General features: G+C 31.7%; 1 protein-coding gene across 5 annotated transcripts in view; it reads right to left on the bottom strand.

The window, feature by feature from the left end:
• Mical (Molecule interacting with CasL) overlaps nt 1-20,397 on the bottom strand; it is a 111,223-nt gene extending 90,826 nt beyond the window's left edge. For 3 of the 5 annotated variants that reach the window (XM_076455336.1, XM_076455340.1, XM_076455341.1), the window contains exon 1: nt 20,300-20,391. The gene's annotated coding sequence lies outside the window, so the exon portion shown is untranslated. Of the gene's footprint in view, nt 1-1,014; nt 1,058-20,299 lie in introns of those variants that run through there. The other 2 variants (XM_076455337.1, XM_076455338.1) reach the window with 2 other exon arrangements.
• Nucleotides 20,398-21,596: the final 1,199 nt, after the last annotated feature.

Below are 21,596 nucleotides of genomic sequence, written 5' to 3'. Positions count from 1 at the left end.
TATTCTGGTGCTAATACTTTGTATCCACCTTTCTAAGTCGAACGATTACCGTAGAAATAATTACGATAGAACTACATCTTGCCATTTCACCCATTAAAACATTATTTAATGGTCTACAAACGACATCTCATTGGAAGAGCATTTTGTAATGCAAGCTTTGATTCGCGTACATTTGATTACACAAATGTTCCACATCAGAAACATTTCTCACCAATGATAATGACTATCTGAACCAACATTTCTGGACTTTTTTTTAACAGGTGCCTAATGTTGGTTTTTATTCTTTATGTTACTAAATTAGGATAGCGACTGATACTGAAAAGGAGATAACTTGATAATGAAAATTAGTTTTTACAAAAACAGTTGCAGTTTAAACCCTTATTGTGTACGACTTTAATTGAAGCCTTACACACAATGGTCGATCCTTCGAATAAACTCTGCCTAAAGGCCAGACTTGTAAAGGGAATAAATCAAACGTGACTAGTTATGAAAGGCAAAATAACAGCTTAAGAATTTAAATAAAGTAAGATGTAACAGATGAGATTTTAAATCGTTATTGGCGTGATGAATGTTTGAGGTTGCATTCAAGTACGTTTGGTCAGGATAAAAAATGTCTATTTTGCCTACATGCTGTTAGCTAATTACATTTGTCGCAACCAAAATCGGGATTTGTAGTTTGAGAAAATAATGCCTACAGTATCTACACAGTGGGAAACGACTGGCCCAGCACAAGTTTTGGTGTAGATTAATAAAATTATAAAATGAAAGTTCAAATATTTCTTAGGTTTGTGTTGATGTATATACGTCTAGGATGAAGAAAATTGCTTATTTTATGCACCGACCATTGTAATTATACGATTTTTACTGATTAAACTAAAAGAAAGAACATTTTTATTTCTCTTATCGTACCATAATATCTACTATTTAAGAGTTTGTAGAATTATCTGTCATAGTAGACACTAATCTGCAACGGCTATAACTTATTCAAACACATAGAGTAAACATATCTCATACCGCCACCCGAGGCACATTCGTTCCACAAGATTTCTACTGACGACTACAATTCGCCATGCCAAGTTAATGCATCAACAAGCAGCGACATAACTTATCACGTGCAGCCAATACGAACAGTTCAGCAATTAAAGGCTTGCTAACACAGATACACATACATTAATCACTTCACACTTTATTAAAACGCTAAATCACAAATTTTGTAAAAGTACAAAATTACAATAGATGTTACGTAGTTTATTTCAAATAACACACGTTGGATCAAAGAAGAGGGGATAACATTACACATTGGGTGTCTGCAACATGAAATTTTATGAATATTGATTGTAAAACACACCATCACTGTACAGGTCTAAGAAGCTGACACACATAGGCAACGAATCGAATTATATATATTAATAGTGCTTTATTTCTTTTTTAGATTACGAATACTTCGGTTTTTTACAAATTTTACTTTAAAATAAAATTTTAAATTAACCCAGTTTTAACTAGTTTTTGATTATTGTTTATTCTCATTCGTGTAGTTCATATTTTCATGAATCTGATGATCAAAAGCGAGATTTCACTTTTGTAATTATTTTAAATCTCTCCCACACGTGTAAACTTTTCATTTTGTTTTAACGTAATAGTTATTTTTAAATTCTGAGTTTTAGAAAACTTGAAACTAAATTGTTTAAAACTTGAGCAAAATATGAAGTGTAGTAATCATTCCTCTTTTTTCTTTAGGTCAACACGTATTTCACTTTCTGTTCTGACATCCTGTCACTTAAGACCTTTTTACTTTATTTTGTGATTGGTCCACTCGTTTTAAGTGAGCATATAGTAATCTTATTCACGCATGCAAACACACACAACTAAGGAGGATTTCAACTACTCCATTACGGCTTTTTCTCAGCGAAAACACTTAATATACGACTGAATTCTAATTATCGCAAATAGGATTCTCATGGCAATTTATACGTATTGTAAAGTCTTGTCTGGATAATTAAAATTCTGATCACATGAAAATTTGCAATATTCTTAGTTGTATGTAAAATGTATGACCATTTTTTACATATATATATATATATATATATATATACATACACACACACACGATGAATTTCACGAATATTACATCTGTTTATGAAACATCTATAACCTATGCATACTTTATCTTGTGGCACAACTTTATATTTGTTTGGTCCACATTCTATGACAAACCCTACTTAATTTTATTCAAATTCCATTCTTGTTTAAGTGTACTCACCACTGTTAAGACAAACACGTTGGTCTGATTCTATATCTTATAGAAATTGGTGTCTCGACTCCATATATATCTTAGCATATGTTAAAAATATTCGTCTGGTTAGTAGATATTGTAGAAACGGATAAAATACAAACTTTAGAAGGCAGCAGTATGTAATTAACGTACTTAAATTGAAGTAACTTATTTTAATGTGAATATAAACATTTTCTAATTTATATATCGAAATAAAGTTATGCGTGATGTGATAAATTAACAATTCTGATTTTTTTTCGCAAACACGTTTAATATTCGCATAAAACATGATGACTGATATTTGGTCACAATGTGTTAACTTATTTTCGGGTTAGTCTTCCAAATTCGTAACGAAGATAATTGCGACAATATTACAATACGTTTAGGTTAACCCCAATTTTTTGTTATTTTATATACTGCACTCGATTTTATTTCAAACGTATGTTGGATTCGGAAATTCACTAGGTGGTTTACTTCTGTACAATTACGTTTTGTTTACAATGCTTGTGTAAATGACAAATACGTTAACATTTTTCTCGAGATTTTTAAAAATAAAATAATAATAGTAAAGCTTGTAGTATATTCGAAAAGTATTAGTTTTAAATTATGCTTTCACAAATGTAAGATATCTAGATTAAGTCTTACGATCTAATTACGAGGCAAAAATAATAAATTCAAACATCTGCTGTAACTCGTACCCATAACAAGTCCTTGAACGGTAATTGTCAATGTTTTGAGAAAGTCTTGAATATCATGACTTGAAATCCAAAATTCGTATTGCACTTTCTTAGTTCTTGAATGCCTAATAACCGAAGCTTTCTACCAAATATGGTCCCAACATTTCACGTGCACAAATAGTTTAACAGTGAATGAATTACTGCCTCACTACTGTCACAGCAGTCTGAAAAACTTGGTTATATAGTTTGTTCGCTAAATTCAAGGTCAAATGCTTTGACGACTCTAGCTACGGACACTATGGTTACAGACTACTTCTTAAACACACGCTTCCTTCACGTTATACGCAAGCAGAATATAGCTTTTAAGGAACTATTTTTTTCTTTCTAAGATTAGCTTAATATACTTCTGTAGCTCTCCTAAGGTCATTGACTGTTACACGGTATGCGTAAACTCAGACATGGAATAACTCAGAAGATGGAATATTTTCAAAATATATTTACATAATTAATCACTGATGTAGTTCATACCATTGTTCTATATAAACAGCATCATGTTTTATGAGGAACCAAAGTTACTTTGAAACAATTTATAAAGCTGGCGAAATATTAAATTAGTTGTAAATACTCAACATTCTAGTCTAGCAAACACTATATACAGCTTTTACACACACAGTAATCCAATATTTACATGGGAATTCAAGAATTTCATAAGTATAGGATTGCTACACAAGTAAAGGAGACTTCAGAACACCATATAATATGTAATCCAACAACTAGTGTATGGAGGCAAGTCTCATTCTTTCGATTTGCTTCAGTCCATGGTCTGAATTCCTTGCAACTGTTGTAGCTCAGTGACAAGTGATCAAGTCAAACGATAGATTTATTTTCACATTAATTTAAACTACAATAACTGTTTAGACTAAAGCAAAGATAAACACTGAATTATAAATTGTGTGAATACAATAAGTTATTTTTCTTTATTTACCAATAGAAAGGTATACTTGCACACAAAGAAAACAAGTTTGTATCATGATTCATTTCCAGATAATTCTCATTGAACTGGTATGTGCTCACAGTATTATTTTCTTCAATCTTGATAGTGATATTAGTCCACCATTAAAAGCTTACTGTTTCTGTACCATAAAAATGCCAAGACCCACTGAAAGAAGAATATTTTGAACAACCATTATAGGAGAGGCAATGACTACATATAGTTGTGGAAGATCCAAGGTGTATAACTATTGATTACCAACTTGTGTAATTTCAATACTCACAAACCCACAGAATATTCTGTAAGAAGCCTTTTACTACTGACCAAGCATGTGTGATTAATTATACTGGCTAACAATTCTGATATTTCTTGAGGAAGTATTTATACAGACATAAAATATTGTTTTTTTTCCAACTTGAGTTTATAATGAAACAGTCACTGAATCACAATATTTCTAATTAACTGACATTACTAATGACTGGAAGCACTATTTAAATGATGTAATATGTATGGAAGGTCAAGATTTCAGTACTTAAACTTGATTTATTACATGATGTATATAAAAAATAAAGTCCACATTTTAGTAAAAAAACTTGTAGAAAAACAGATAAAAGCAAGCAACAACAAATATCAAAACTACAAATTAACTTGGTAGGTTATTGTAGATAATTTAATATACCTAACATAAATATGAAATATTAAATTTATAATGAGTATAATGAAATGAATAAGTAACCTAGTTGTTACTGGTATTTTCAGCAATGAGTAATCAAATATGTCAAGAATCTAAAAGCTAGTAGCCTTGAGAAACATTAAACTCACTTTTTAACTCAGTATTTAAACCTAAAAGGAAAAACAAAATCACAGCATTATAGAAATGAATGAACATAAACTGTATTTTGTTTTATCTGTAGCAAAATCATGTATTTTCTTGGTAAGTAAATCCCACAAGCCTATCAATTCTGAATAATTTCACATTATTAACAAGTAACTTGCACTGTTCTTTAGGATGTCAAACCTTTTCTCTGAACTTGGTTGTTTTAAACCCATCAAAATTTATCTTTAGATTTCTATGAACTGCCCAATCAAACATTTTGTCATTATGTCCGATGCTAGTATTCATTGTTTTTATGAAGTGTGAAACATTTTCTTAAAAATTAAAACTTTTATAAAAATCACTTTTTTCAATACAGTATGGCTGTATTTGTTCATACTGCACATAAAACCATTCTAGCAACTCAGGCAAATTGAATTTACTTAACCTAATTCTAAGTTGGTTGGGCATGACAAAGAATACAGGTTGTACATGTAGTTCAATTACAAAAAATTATAATTTTATTATTTATTGTGTTTGAACATATATTAACTAATACAACAGCCAACCGCCATGGACTGTATATGCTGTTGTGGTCTCTAGTTGTTAAATTTGTCAACTATTCATAGCACACAACAATTTATCTAAATATGACATGTTAACACTTTTTATTCATTTCTGGTTTATTTTTATGCTGATAATATAGGCTTCTTTACAGTTTCTCATTAAAATTAAGCACACTCATAACCACTAGTTTTCATTACCATCAAGAGTGGAATATTAAAAATAAAGCATTATATGTGTGTATGTGTGTGTATTTATATCCACACACACAAATTTACATAGGTATAGATAGTGTAGTGAATGTAGGTTTAAGATCTTCAAGGGCCCAAAACTTGTTGAATAGTAATTCCCTACCAACTTTTAATGTAAGGGCTTAACTTTTCTATCAACTCCTATCCTCACTACTTAAAGTCAACTGCATTCTGAAATCAACATTACAAACACAACCCCAGTATTTTATGTTTTATTAGTAAAAGTGTTAATATCCATACAAGCTGTCCCAATATATTTTTACTTCAAGCGGGGTTCTTGTCATCATGAAACACAATCCCAATACCACTTTGCATGAAATATACACTGCTTGACATTCATACAATTCAGGTGACCCTAATAACAGGTGTAACTGATGGTTGAGTGCCAAACTCACAAAGCACTTACATAATGAACCATGCTATCTTACATGTTTTTTAATGTACACAGAATTCAAGAGAAAATCTTTTACCTTGGGATATCATGCCATAGTTATTTAAGCTGAGAACAAACATGAAAACAACTGGTTAATCAGTTTCTTTTACACAATATACATCAGCATGATCTCCACCACTGGCTTAAAAAAACACAACAACCAAAGGGTCTAGATAGAATATAGAAATTCAAAGGCCTATAGCTTTACTTTGGTAGTGTACTACCAAGGTGTTGAAATCATTGTCAGAAACTATTTAGAAAGTTAACATTTAAATAATGATTTTTCAATATACTTATGAAAAGAAAAAGGTAAGTTTCTTGCCATATCACAGTTTTTTGGATTTTATTTATAGGATTTTCTCTACTTTTGGATAACAGTACCAAAACTCATATTACCTGCTTTCTGAATACCTTTCATAGAGCATAAATGACAGATTTAACAAGATTTTTTTCAACACATAATGACACTTATTTAAACACAAACATTAAAGCTTCTTCAAGAGCTCATTATCAGGTAGGAGTCTAAAGCTTGAATGATTAGAAAAATAACTGTACATAATGATTCACACAACAAACTACATTTGTAAGAAACTATGCTATGTGATAGTGTTGTTGTTGACAATGATATGAGATATCAATCATCAACATGCAAATAACATACAAGTCAGATCTTTGTTAACAAGGAAAACCTAGTTAACAAGTGATATAATGTTGTGAAGTAGTGCTGCAAAAGTTAAGTCTATAAATGGAAGATATGTCTACGAAATGAATGAAACATACAAATTAGATCTTTGTTAACAAGGAAAACCTAGTTAACAGGCGATATAATGTTGTGAAGAAGTGCCACAATAGTTAAGTCCATAAAAGGAAGATATATCCACAAAATGAATCAAACAAACATCCAACTTTTAATAATTACACAGTTACAACAGATATCACTTTCTGGACCACAACTGTTAAATATTCAACGTGGGATTCTAGCTACAAATGTCAGCAGAAATAAGGTAGCTTACTGGAAGTTAGTTTTCTTACAGTGAAAATATATTTCCAACAGGTACTTGTTTCTGCTCACACTTTTCAACCTTCCAACCCCCTGTCACCTGGTGCTTACATTTCTGCCTAAACTTGAAGTGATAGTTTGGAAGAATAGCATAGAAAGAATCACAAGTTTCTCACATGATAATTTGCATGCAAGAATCAGGTAAACAAGGTGAAATGAGGGGCATGTGGGAATGAAAATATTGTGGCATGCAAAAAACAGTTTCCACAAATAAAGCACAACAGTGAACAACAACAGAATTTATGTAAAGTAAATGTATGAATAGAAAAGTAAGGGATTTTGTCAGAATTTACTATTTACGTCTGTATAACATTAAGTTGGATTCTTGGGCAGTAATGTTTCTTAATTATTGATACTAAGATCATGATAAAAAAAAGAAAAAAGAGATACTACAGTTCAAAATATTCTATTTATTTAAAAGGAAGTTGAGAGAGGTAACAAATAAGCCAATATATCAAAAATATATATTATGCATGTATATTAATGTTTAAGAAATAAGACCAAATTCTAAACTTAAAGCCCAAATGGTTTACACAATAAATCAAATGAAAAATTAAGGAAGAGCAAAACAGTTACAAAATTTAAAGAGCCAGCTAGCACAAAAATTTAAAAGTATTAAATACCTGTTTACTAAAGGGCATTGAGAAATATAAGGCTGAAAATGTTGACACTGATAGTAAATACTTTTCATTAAAGAATATTAAGAGATGCTTGACATTTTTTTTAAATGAAAAAATAGTTATGTTAGTTTACCATTCTGAGATGACTGAACACTTTTCTCTCAATAGCTTTTGCTACGAAAGATGCAGGTTAATAACATGATTTCCTTGAATGATGTTAGAATTAAACTAGAACAGGTAAGCTGCAAGACAACTGAAGAAAGTCATCTGGTTCATAAAATATCTATCCAAGGATAATGATAGAAACAAGGGGAGATTTATGAGCTGTTAACTTTACTTTTAAATGAAACCTTTAAAGTGGTATGGTGCAAGAATAAAGATTACCAATGTGCAACGGATTTTAAGCCTGGAAATACACAATACCCAAGTAATGTATGGACAGTCAGTCTAACCTCACTAACTGAAAAATTAGTAGTTAGTAATTAACTATATTTTACCAAAGCATCTACATAATTTAACAAATAATCAAAATTATTTTAGAAAAATAGGCTATGTCTTATAATTTTCCTAATTTAATAAAGCACCACATAAGACACTACTGTGTAACAAAAGAAAACGATTTGGTTGTGTGGCACAACACAAAAACTTGTTACTAATGTAGTAATTTAATTTTCTAAGAATCATGCTAAGTTCTTTCCCAATGTTAACATTTTACCTTCCTAACCTGAAAATGTATTTCAGATAAAAAGTTCCCACTCCAAAGAAGTAAAACTTTCCCTTGACCACCTGCCAAGATGAATTTTAGTGCGTGCCACAAGCCTTGAAACTCCAACCCTTATGAGTATTAATGTGGATCATGCCATACTGTTGCTTTCATTCCAATCAGCAGTTGAAAAAAAAAAAGTTGGCAGTGGATGTTGCTAGACAGTTGGCTTCTCTCCAGTCAACAGTACAAAATTAGGGGCAGTGACAGATAACTTTAGTAGCAAATGTAATGACAAGAATCAAACAATAATAATAAAAAAATTAAGATGCTAAACTTGGGCAGAGCACAGATAGCCCATTATGTGGCTTTGTGCTTAACAACAAACACAGTAAAAATCAGAAAAACTAATTTCAGTTAGTTGATTACTTTAAAGGCAATAAATATAATCAGTTTCTATTAATCAACTGTTGAAATAATTGGAAACACTAATTTCAATTAGGTTATTATTGTTTTGACAAGTAATTTAATCACAATTTCAGTAAATTAATTACCTTATGTGATATTTATAAATGTAATTGCTGCTCAAAGGTAACTGATCATATCACAGCTCTACAAAGAGCTAGAATCCCACATTGACAAGATGAAATAGTTAGTGCAGATTAAGAAATTAAAGTTCCTTTGTGAATTTACAGCACTGAAAAGAGAAAACTAATGGGAAATGCCACCCACCCATGCACATGTTAGTGGAGAATCCAAATAATACTCGTTATCCAAGAAAGGTGGAACAGCAAAATAACTTTCTGCACAGTGCTAAATTACTAAAGATCATTCAACTGGCTACAATCTCTCAGCTGAGCATGAGTGAATAATGTGGCTAGGACAATAAGTCAAGACATACAGTACTGGAAAAAAATTAGCAGCAGGGACAAATTAGATCTGTATATGGATGGGTAGGGACTTACGGGCCACCCTGTACTTCCAATCAAAAGTTGTGTCCACTTGGTCTCATACCAGTGGGATTACACTGACCTCAAAGGGAACTTTCAATAAGGACTTCTGTTTCTTGGGGCTGGAAAAGCAAGGTTACTCCTTTTACCCTGCTAAAATAAACAAGAGAGAGGAAGTAGCATGGGGAAGAAAGCTAGGGAGGTAATCAAAGAATCAATACTCCTGCACAAGGTCCCGCACTGAAATACAATAAAATAGGTTTTCATGAGAGGGACAGCAGATGCCAGCCAAATATGTGGGCAGGATACTTGCAAGAACTTTTTTTTTATTTTTTTCCTCTCAAAGGTAAATATATATATACTGCCAAAGTAAACTTGTAAAAACCCCATCTCAACAGCAAGCACTATAAGCAAGGGCAGAACAGCTTAACAATATGTTATCCCTATTTGATGTAGATTGCAGAAAAAGAGTAATCCTTGTAAGGTAACACCAGCCATGCAGCTGGTTTTACTGTCTCCATAACATATAGAAATAATTAGAGGAGTGAAAGGAAAAAACAACAACAAAGGAAAAATGAAATTGCAATGTCATGTAAGTAATGCAACATAAAAATGTTGAAGGAGAGATATTCATCATCATCTTCATTCCACCTACAAGACCTCATCCAGGGTAAGTCAATGCCTAGAAGCAGAAGCTACGAGATCCACAGAAGAATAAATTATCCAAATGAGATGCATTTCCTAACTGGTCAAAGTGGAATGAGATAAGTTATTAGAGAAAGATGAATCCCATAGCAAGGAAAGATGTTGACAACTGCTTTGAAATGGGACAGTACGAGTTAAAATAACAATGAACCGCCCTTATAGAACTAGGAGATTACTCTGAAGAGGATGATTGAAGAAGACATCTGATCTTCCTGCTGAGCAGCTCAGGTTTTGGAAAAAAAAGCAGTCAAAGAATAATATTAACCTGCCCCTGTGGAAGAGTCCAGGAAGCATGTCAGAGTGGTGTTTTCCATAGATAAGAAGGAAAAGAAAATGTCTTTAGAGAAAATATGGTCTAAGTTTCTATAAAGGGTATGTAAAAGCCCCAACATTAATTAGATGTTCCAGTCCAGAACAGGAACCAAGTAAGAAATAGTACAATTAGTAAAACAGTGGCCTGAAACCAAATGTCTCCCTGTTGGTGGAATGAAGAAACAAAGGAAGTGTCTGAATGAATCACAATAAGAAGACCAAAGAGATAAGTCAAAAGATGGTGGCAAGCTCATCAAACAGCCAACTTGAGTAAAGCCTTGAACCAATCATGCCAAAGGGAAAAACAGTGAAAACCATGATGGACAGAGTAAGTAGAGGCCAAACATCCATGGAGTATTAGAACAGTAGGCCTAAAGAATTTAACTTCTGAGCAAAAACTCATTGGATTTGATGAAAACACACTGGGTTTTCTAGTCAAAAGAGACTCCAAGCTACCTGTGCCACACATACATTAAACTTTAAATTTTGAACACAGTTTAAAATCCTAAAACCTGTTTACTTTAGCATAGAATTTCAGAATGAGCTATCTGCATTTCGTCCACTATCGTGAATTTAGCTCTAGGTTTTAGTATTATAATTCCATAAACTTAATGCTGACCAATTGAGTGAACAGAGTATTTGACTATGGTGGATGAACCTAGAGAGGAGAAAAATGAATCTGGATATGAAGAAAAACCTGTGAGATGCAATCCTGGACATCATATCCCAAGGAATAAAACCACTGTTCCATGGTAAGTGAAAGAAAGTAAACCTCCAAGATATCACTGGTGTAACAATATGCTGCAACAAATGGAGTACACAGATTAACAGAATGAAAGAAATTAGCTTCCACCAAACTGGAGTTGAGGGGTGGCTCCAAAAGCAAGTTAATTCCACAACAAACAACAGCTATCACAAGCATCAAAACCCAGTTTCTAGCATTGCAAGTCTGAAGAAATGTCACTGCACAACTGGGTGCCCTATTTGTTGAAAAAAAAAAGATGGAAACTATTATTACAACTCTTGACAAAGTGCATCAGTTCAAGATTCCTAAGTATAAGAAACACGTGAGAAAAAAAATAACGAAAAAGGAGTGCAAATGTCACTGCACAACTGGGTGCCCTATTTGTTGAAAAAAAAAAGATGGAAACTATGATTACAACTCTTGACAAAGTGCATCAGTTCAAGATTCCTAAGTATAAGAAACACGTGAGAAAAAAAATAACGAAAAAGGAGTGCAACAAAGAGGTCCCTGAGGGAAACAAATGTTAAAATGTAAGGCACTTAGATGAAGTATATCTCAGCAAAAAGGTTAAATGTGATACAACTGAAGAAAGTCAAGGACAAGATGGAAAACAGTAATGTGCAAGTTTCTTTACTAAATATGACAATCATGACACAAAGCCTTAAAACGATGAATTGTAGAAATATAGCAAAGACGTTTAGTGAATTTTAGAAGAAAGTTAGCTCAAGGCTAGTGGCATGAACGTTTTATTGGCAGATGCATAATTGACATAACTATTCAGTATGAGGATGTGATATATCATCTGAGAAATACGATAGTACATTATAAAAGCTTCGAAATTAACTTAGGCCTACAAACAAGGTTAAGTAGTATCAAGCTTTAAAAACTAAGCCTATTATAATCAATAAACTTAGTATCCCAAAGACTGTTTAATTTCAAAGTCTAAGTTTAAGGGAGGTCCAGTTCAATCTGCACGTGATCAACATGTGTTAGTGGGTTATTCTATTCAGTTTATAGTCTTTCCTCATAATGAACAGAAAGTAGGTTCACACCAACAGTACGTTTAAGCCTATTGTAAGTTAAACTTCACTTGATAAACTGTTAACATTATTCAAGCTACTAATGAATGTATTTTTTCTCAAAACTTATAATATTGTGCAGACTTAAGATGAAAACATTTACACTTGTGATTTTTAATTAATTGCATACTCATGTTCAGTATATTATGTGCTGAAACATAACTATACTAGTAGAACGTATCAATAATTAAAATATTTTTAATTGCATGTTTGAAAATACTAAATGTTAAAATATTAATGTTGCAGGTCTTACTGGCTGTCAATCTCTTACGCCATCCAAGCATTGTGCTGTCGCTAGTGAAAGGAGGATTTTTGGTTGCTTTTACAAAAACATTGAATATAAGGTTAAACTCAAAAAGTGGTTATAATTTCACTACTATGAGCTCTTTCCAACTGTTCAGTGTTGTTAAGGTAAAACAGCTAAGAACTGACCCCAATACTCATTTGAATATTGTGTTAAGTTCTGGGTTCCTTAAGAACATTGAAATGTTGGCAGGAGTTCAAAGATAGACTACTAAAATGATAGAGACAAAGGTTTTCACACAAGTAAAGGTTACAATCTTTGAAATTATCTTTTGAAAAAAATAGAGATATGGTTGAGGTGTTCAAGATTATTAACAAAATTGACAGTGCTAATGCTTCAGATATTTCCATTTTAGTGGTGAGAATGATAGAACAAGAGAATGGAAATATAAACTTTGGCAAGGTACAAGATATTAGCTTAAACAGTTTTAGTTTTTAAACTGGCCTATGGAATGGAATGCTTTCAATGTGGTAGATGCAGTAAATTTAAGAAAGTGTAAGAGAAGACCTAATAAATATTTAAATGAGCAGGACTAGATTTAAGTTGTTTTATTAAAGTTAATTGGCTAGCCCACTCTATGTTATCCCTTAACTGCTATATTATTATAATTTAGTTCATGCTACTGAATGAAATGTTATCTGACTTATCTCTCTAGAAAATGTTTTTATTTCACTTTCATAATATGATTAATATTTCTATTGTACTCTTATTGGGTTTTGTGTACAATCTAATATATAAAGCAGCTGTTTGAATTAAAACAGAGTAACTTTAGATCAAAGGTCATTTTGTAAACATTACCACATTAACTTTGGCATTCTGCATCTCAAACATTTAAGATTATGCATTCTGTACTTTATAGCTTTCTATTGACCGACATTATAAAGATTAAGTGCTATCACAAAATGTTCCAAAGTTTATTTTTCTAAGCAATCAAATAAACTAATGAGAAAAAGACCATATAAAAACTAGTGTATGCTTTATTTCATTTTAAACAACACTAGTGCAAGACAGAACATTATTACCCTTCCTAGTTTGGATGTTTTTCTTGATGGGAAACAGAAAATTAATTTAGTATGATCTAATTCCAGAACATCTAGTGTGGTCACTATATTTAAAAAGATAAGGATGAATGAAAATCCAGGCAATCACAGTCACATCAGAACTAGTTTGACTTGCATTGTCACAGAAAGGTACATGTACAGGTGTTTTCTCTTTTAACAGTTTGCTTATAAAAGCTTTAGAAAACTAATTTCACACACCATATGATTTTAGAAAAATAATTATTTTTCCTCTCAACTTATTTTAAATATCTTTTTATTTCTGGATGATGTCACCTAATAGCACAAAGCTATTCATAACAGATGTCTACATATACATACACCCTTTCATTTGTTAATAACAAATATAAAATCTTGTACTTATTTCAAAAAGGTACAAAGTGAATGAGATATGATTGTAGAGAAAAGCAAAAGTCATTTGATAAAAGCTGTTATTTTGATTTATTGGGAGAATAATACTGTTAGGTTCAATAAAAAATCCATTTTAAAAGTTCTCTTTAATTCCTCACCAGCATTACATGTATAAATATAAATAGAAGTTTAAAGACTTTGTCATCTAGCTTGTTATACAAGTAAATTTACCATACAGCTGAATGCCAATTATATCAAAATATGCTCATTCATCATATCCAGAATTAAAATTTATATATCTAATCCTCAAGGTGAGTGTGTGATGCAATGAGTGGCTGTAAATCCTGGAATTTTCAGGATTGTAGTAACCCTTTCCAGACCAGAGGGGTGTTATGTGTCACTGTTATCCTAATTTTCAGGATTGTAGTAACCCTTTCCAGACTAGAGGTGTGAGCCACTGTTATCCTAATTTTATTCTCTTCACATTGATACTTAAAATTGCATAAACAAATTTACCCACAGTAGATGTTTGAACTTTATTAAAATCTAATAGAAAGTTTAACTGCTTACACCACAGATAACAAGCAACCATTCTTATGGATGATAGTGATGAATAAAAAAAATCAGATTCAAGCACCTATAAGGTAACAATTTTAATAACAAAGCTATTCATAAAAATGCTTAAAGTTTTACTAATCAACTGTGTTTCTATTGTTTGTTTCATAATTTAAGTTAGATATGGAATACATATACTTTAATTACTTTTAGTAATGACAAAATCGAACAAATACATATTTGGAATTTTGGGATTTGAGTCACTAGAATACCAAGACCCCATGATTTAGAGAAATGCCTTATAATTATAACCCATAGACACAATCAGCAATCTGGAATAAAATGTTCACAATTTCATTATGAAAAGCAATTTACCGGCATCCTTACTTTCTTATCTAATAACCTTTGACTTCTGTATTTGTACCTATATGTATAATTTTTGATCCGATTACTTGAAATTTACAATAGAAGAATTGTGCTGACAATTTGCATAATGTAGTATTCTTTTACAGTTTGTAAATCACCTGTATAAGAAAACTTAGTTCATTTATCACTTAAACTTGAATAGAATACTACATGTAACTTCCTGGAAAAATAAATAGGTGTGGAACCTAAGCATAGCAAAGCATGTGATGTTTATTATGTAAGTGGATGTTATCATTTGACAGTTATTATAATGTTCATTCTTGCAAAAAGTTTGTTGTGTAAAGTTGTAAAATGATCTTTTTGGAAATTTCTTAGGAAAGTACATAAACTGTTAAAGGTAAGAAAGACATTTTAGTCATTGTCAGACCATTCTACATTCCAGATATCAAAAGATAATATAACACACCAGATATAATGGTTATATAGCACAGAATAAACTTTACTGCCCACTTCATTCCCCAAAGGGAAATATTTTGCAAGAAAACAGTACATTTACAGATAAAAATTTAAATGTGTACAGAATTGCTAAACTTTTACTTTATTAAGAGTTTATTATACTTCTGAATTTCATGGCTTAATTTTTCAGCATATGAACATCAGTTTCTTGTTCTACTTAAAACAATTACTAAGCCCAATTTCACTTTCATTATTTCAGGACATCAGCATTTTATTTAAATAATTGTTAAAAACAAACAAGTGCATAACAAAGTAAAATATGATAGCACTTGTTCAAATTAAAAGAATTACAGTCTTCAAGAGAACAACACAAGTATTCTGACCCAATGCTGATGTCTACACTTCTCAGTGCACGGCAAGGATGGACGTACTTCTTGCAGAATGGAGTAGCACATCTTGTAATCTATAATGTTTACACCTGCACATGGATGATGAATAAATTACATAAATTTGCAGGTATTACAGACTTGGGTGTTGCTGGCTGTTAGAAGGATGATGGTACTTAAAAGAATTTAGGTCATTTTTGGTTAACTGGGCAAATAAATGCAGATAATAGATGTGCATTATTATAATTAGAATTATAATTTTGATGAGAATAACCTTAACACTGTTACAGAAGAAAAATACTTGGTATTCTGATTGATCAGCCTCATGTCTGTGCAGTATGCTATTGCTAGTGGTAGACCAAATACAATTTTAGGTTGCATCTATAGGAATATTGAACATAAGCCTAAAAATGTTATTTCAATGTACCAGTCATTGGTTGAGTCACATTCAGATTAGGATTAGTGTGTTCAGCCTTGAGCCTTTATTATTGAAAAGGCACTGAATTATTGGAAAGGGTTCAGAGAAAGGTTATTAGGATACCTTGGATGTAAAGGATGTCATATTTTACAAACTAAGATCTCTAAAATTTTCTTTAGAAAAAGTAGATTTTAAAATGGATCCAAATGAGGGTCATTCCATGTCAAATCATCCAGGGGGCTACAGGTGACCTCCACAGAATGCCTTGAAAAAATTCACATGTCCTCATCTATCCATATAATGAAAAATTGCCAAAGATTAGATCAATATCTCTAATAGTTTCTGATTTACAACCCTGTAAAATTGAATTATTTTTTTTTATTTTTGGCAAATTCATTTTTGGGCAACTTTGGTTCCTAAAGCTGCAAGAGTAATGGTGGTAGAAGGCTGGAATTTGCTACACTGACTGAATTAATCTCACAGAATTCAAAAATGGTCTCAAACCAAGTTTCTCTCTCTTAGAATTTGCATAGTGAGGCAGTAAAATCACCTGAAAACCCAAAATTGTAAAAAACAATGGTTTATATAACAAACCATAGCTCTAAGACTTAATGTGATACAAAGCTGAATTTTGTTTTCAAATTTCCTATAACATATCAGTTGGTAAATCAGTAATTGTTGTAATTAAAAGTCTATTAGATCTCCTGTAACAAAATTTAGCTGCATGCAACTTTTTATGATTTAGCTAAAAATAGCCCTACTTCAGGCCATAATTTGACCGCATCACCAGTTATTCAGCCTTTTCAGATTTTTACTATATATTCTTCCATCTCTGAATATGATCTACAAAAAAATTCAGAATGGTGTTCAACCTACTTCTTGAGTTACAATTTTTTCAAGCATCCTCTGACCATATGTTTTTATTTAAAAAAATTTAGTTCAGGTGTGTTACAATGTGCAAATATATCCATACAAATTTGAAAAATACCTGTCAGAAGTTTATGAATCCCACTAAAATATTCTAACCAGCCTTTCACAATGTTAAATAATGAAGTTGTAAGAAACAACAAGAAAGAATTAATTCATTTCTGAACAAGTTTATTGGCATAACTAGTTAGATCACATGGCAATGCAAATATATTGTGTATGCATTACAGTTATGCAGATATGGCTGAATTTAAGATTCATAATATAATAAATACAAAGGTAAATCAGACACAAAAAGCATAGTGCTACAACAGGGGATAACTGAGAAAAATTATAGTCACACCAAACTGAAATAATCATGACAATGAAATATTTCACAAACTGCTTTGGCAATAAATTAGCCTTAATAACATCAAATAAACATTGCTTTGTTCAGACAGCTTGAATAAATTTCTGAAATTCAAGTTTGATTATGTTAAGATCACTTTGATTTAGAACAGGGTTCCCAACCGGTGGGTTGCAACCCCCCGGAGGGGTCGCGAAGCCTTGGCAGGGGAGTCGCGTAGCCTTGTTAGAAGTAGCTTGGGATAACATTAATTTTATTTCATCAATTACATTTTCATGTCGCGAGTGCCAAAAGGTTGGGAACCCCTGATTTAGAACATAGTGACAAGCACTACTGCCTTGCACGATAGGTGCACTTATCAGACAAAGAATATGTTGGAAAGGAATCCAGCTTTCATCTTTACATGACCTTGCAGGCCATGAGAACAGTTTGTTTCTTGATTTCTTCATAAATGACACCAACACATCTGAAAGTTCATCTGATCTATCTTTCATGTTTCCCACATACCATTCATGATCGTATATGCATGCCACATATTTCCCTGGCTGATAATTGTCATTGCTATCATTAGACCCTGTTTGAGCTGCTGCAGCATCACTTTCACTACTACTACCCACAGTTACAACTGTGTACACATCATCATCTGATAGCCTTCTCATATACAATTTGTTGGTAGAGTGGGGAATAAAGCTATGATGTGACCTAATACCTGCCACAGTTTTGCATTTTTCATAGTGCTCAAGAAGATCAAACTTTACACAATTCTGCAGGACTGATTCCTGATTGACAAGAAAGAACTGGATGCTCTGAATGTGGTCCTTTGCCCAATGGTACATATCAGAGACACTTGAAATTTGATAATTTATTATTTTTCACAACCTTGATTTTTTTGAAGATCATGTTCAGAGTTGTAAGAATATATGGTAAAGGCTGATTAGAATATTTCAATGATATTCATAAATTATTTCAAAATTGTATGGATATATTTGCACACAGTAACACCTGAATTGAAGTTTTCAAGTAAACAACATATGGTCAGAGGATACTTTAAAAAATTATAACTCAAAAAGTAGGTTGAACACCTTGATTTTTTTTGTAGATCATATTCAGAGATGTAAGAAAATATGGTAAAAATCTGAAAAGGCTGAATAACTGGTGACGTGGTCAAACTGTGGCCTGAAGTAGGGCTATTTTTAGCAATATCAAAAAGTTGTATGCAGCTACCTTGTTTTACAGGAAATCTAATAGACTTTTAATTACAACAATTGCTGATCTATCAACTGATATGTTATAGGAAATTTGAAAACAAAATTCAGCTTTGTGTCCTATTAAGACTTAGAGCTATGGCTTATTAAATAAACCAATGTTTTTTACAGCCTCACTATGTAAATCCTAAGAGAGATAAACTTGGTTTGAGACCATTTTTGAAATCTATGAAATTAATTCAGTCAGTGTAACAAGTTCCAGCCTTCTACCACCATTACTCTTGCAGCTTTTGGAACCAAAGTTGCCCGAAAATGAATTTGCCAAAAATAAAAAAAAATTAATTCAATTTTACAGGGCTGTAAGTCAGAAACTATTAGAGATATTGATCTAATCTTTGGCAATTCTTCATTGTATGAGTAGATGAGCACACGTAAAATGTTTCAAGGCATTCTGATGGGGTCACCTGGAATATTTTCCAAATTCTGGATGACTTGACATGGGATGACCCATGAGGTGCTGAATACTGTTTACAGAACTAATAGTATCAATGCATTTTCTTTTAATATTTAATGGTGAAAATGTTAGGACCAGAGGCATAAATATAAATTCTTACAGGGCAGGAATCAGCTAGGATAGTTTTATTTTCTTAACACAGTAGTTAGCTTTGGAATGGATTGCCTTTACTTACAGTAGATGCAGTAAATTTAGAGGAGTTTAAGGGAAATTTTAATAAATATTTGGACAATAAAGGCCTGTCTTGAGTTAGTTTTTTTTCTAAAGTGGATGTAACAAAGTAGATGGAACAGTAGGCCCCGTCACTTGTTGTACATAAATGTTATAAGCATATAATATTCTGTATGAACAAGATTTCAGTGTAAAACAAATTTATGATAGTTATTAGTATAAATATAAATATATTTAAATATCCTCCATAAACTACTCAGTAACTATGGGATTACTTTAGTTTTGGATCCTCTGTGCCATTTTGGGGTAATTAAATGAAGTTTAAAGTTTAACTAAATGATCATAATATATTAAATAAACTAAACAAATATCTTACAAGGGAGCCACTGTCTCTTTAAATTATTGATACAAGTAAGATTCCCAATAGTAATTGCAACACTAATAATGACACTTATAATGATGCTTAAGTATTAAGTTAATGGTAGTGGATATCATAAAAGTAAAAGTTTACATGTAACATAGTAGCCGAGTGTAAATTGAATTTGTAATGTTATTATTGTTAGTAATGTTACAACATTAGTTTGTTAATGATTGTGCCCTAGAACTGTTTCAAAATTTTTTATACTTACTTACCTGATGTAAAACTAGGATTACGAGGTGTGTTAACCCTACTGTAAATATTATCATTATTGTTTCACTGTAAGAACTTACATCAAACTAACTTGTAACTTATATTATTTGTAATAATTTGGTTATCCCAAGAAATGTATTGAACTTGTAAAGTACATCCACAACCTTTACTTTATTCATAATATTTATTTTAATGTTACTAACATTAATTTAAATATAAATAGTTGTTAAATTTAAAATCAAACTCTTAGCTTTAAAGTTTATATTCGTTTACATGCAATGTTTTCTAAAGAGAAAAAACTGCTGAGAGGCTACGTCATCTATAAATAAGTATAATACTCTACAAGTATCTTAATTAAGCATAAATTTGTGTATCCAATACTATCATAAATATAAATGTAAATGACAAAATAGATAAATGTATTAATAATTTTACCTTTAACTTTGTATCCGCATAGGCTTACACTAATTCGCCCTTACTGTTTAATTGAAACAGAATAATTCCAACAGTCTAATTTTCAAATACAAAATAAAGAGGGCGTTATGAATTGTGTAGCGACATCTAGTTATGTACTAATATTTGACAATTACAAATATTTAGGTGAATTGTCAAATGTGTTAAAAATTTGTACCTTTTAGTTAATCATTATGCAATGAAAATTCTAATCTCGGAAGAAAACATGAAATATTTTTTATGTCAAAAATATCTACTCGTCTAATTTTTCTCTTGTCCATTAGCCATTACATTAATGCAATTCTATGTGACTTACATCAAACCGATAATAAATACACTTTTCCAACTTAGTTAATTCAATTCACACCATAACTGTTATTGTTCACGCAATTTCCTAACGCAACTAGCTTCTCGATTCACTACGACGTTTGTTTTACCTCAGCCAGCCTTATTTATAGTGTGGTTGACATATTGTTAATTAATATTTTTTTGACTTCACTCATGAGATTTTAGAACTATCTGTTTAAAAACAGGTAAAAAAACAACAGCAACAAACCAATGAAGTAAAATAAAAAAAAATTTAGGAAGGAAGTAAATGTAGGGCTAAGTAATACCAATCCTTCGAAAACAATGCAAGCAAGGAAGTACAGATGACATGCACTATTATATAGGGACGATCCAAATGCCATCACTATTACTTTATTTGGGATGTTTTCGAAAGGTTGATATTAATCATCCCTACCTTTACTTCCTTTTTTGAAAAGTTTTTTTACTTGAAATTATGTTATCTTTAACTTAATAAATAGCACTTCCCATGTGGAACGTATTTTATATCTGACGTTTGAGAGTATGAAGTTAAAAATACATAAAACTATTAATAATAGAATTTCTGAACTTAAAATGTCATAAAAAAAAGTCATATCTGTAATCACATCCGCAATGCATATCTCTTTTTTAAGCATATTTATTTTATATTATTTGAAAATACTATTTTCGTTTCTGTGTAATATGCCAGGTGAGTTGAGGCGTTCGACTCGTAATCCGAGGGTCGCGGGTTCGACTCCCCGTCACAACAACTTGCTCGCCCTTCCAGCCGTGGGGGCATTATAATGTGACGGTCAATCCCACTTTTCGTTGGTGAAAGAATAGCCCAAGAGTTGGCGGTGAGTGGTGATGACTAACTGACCCCTCTAGTCTTATACTGCTAACTTGGAAACGGCTAGCACAGATAGCCCTCGTGTAGCTTTGCGCGAAATTGAAAACACACAAACAATTCTGC

This window comes from Tachypleus tridentatus, chromosome 9, assembly GCF_004210375.1.
Source record: "Tachypleus tridentatus isolate NWPU-2018 chromosome 9, ASM421037v1, whole genome shotgun sequence".
Classification (NCBI taxonomy): Eukaryota; Metazoa; Arthropoda; class Merostomata; order Xiphosura; family Limulidae; genus Tachypleus; species Tachypleus tridentatus.
Note: the sequence above shows the minus strand (reverse complement) of the source record. Positions and strands in the feature narration are given on the sequence as shown.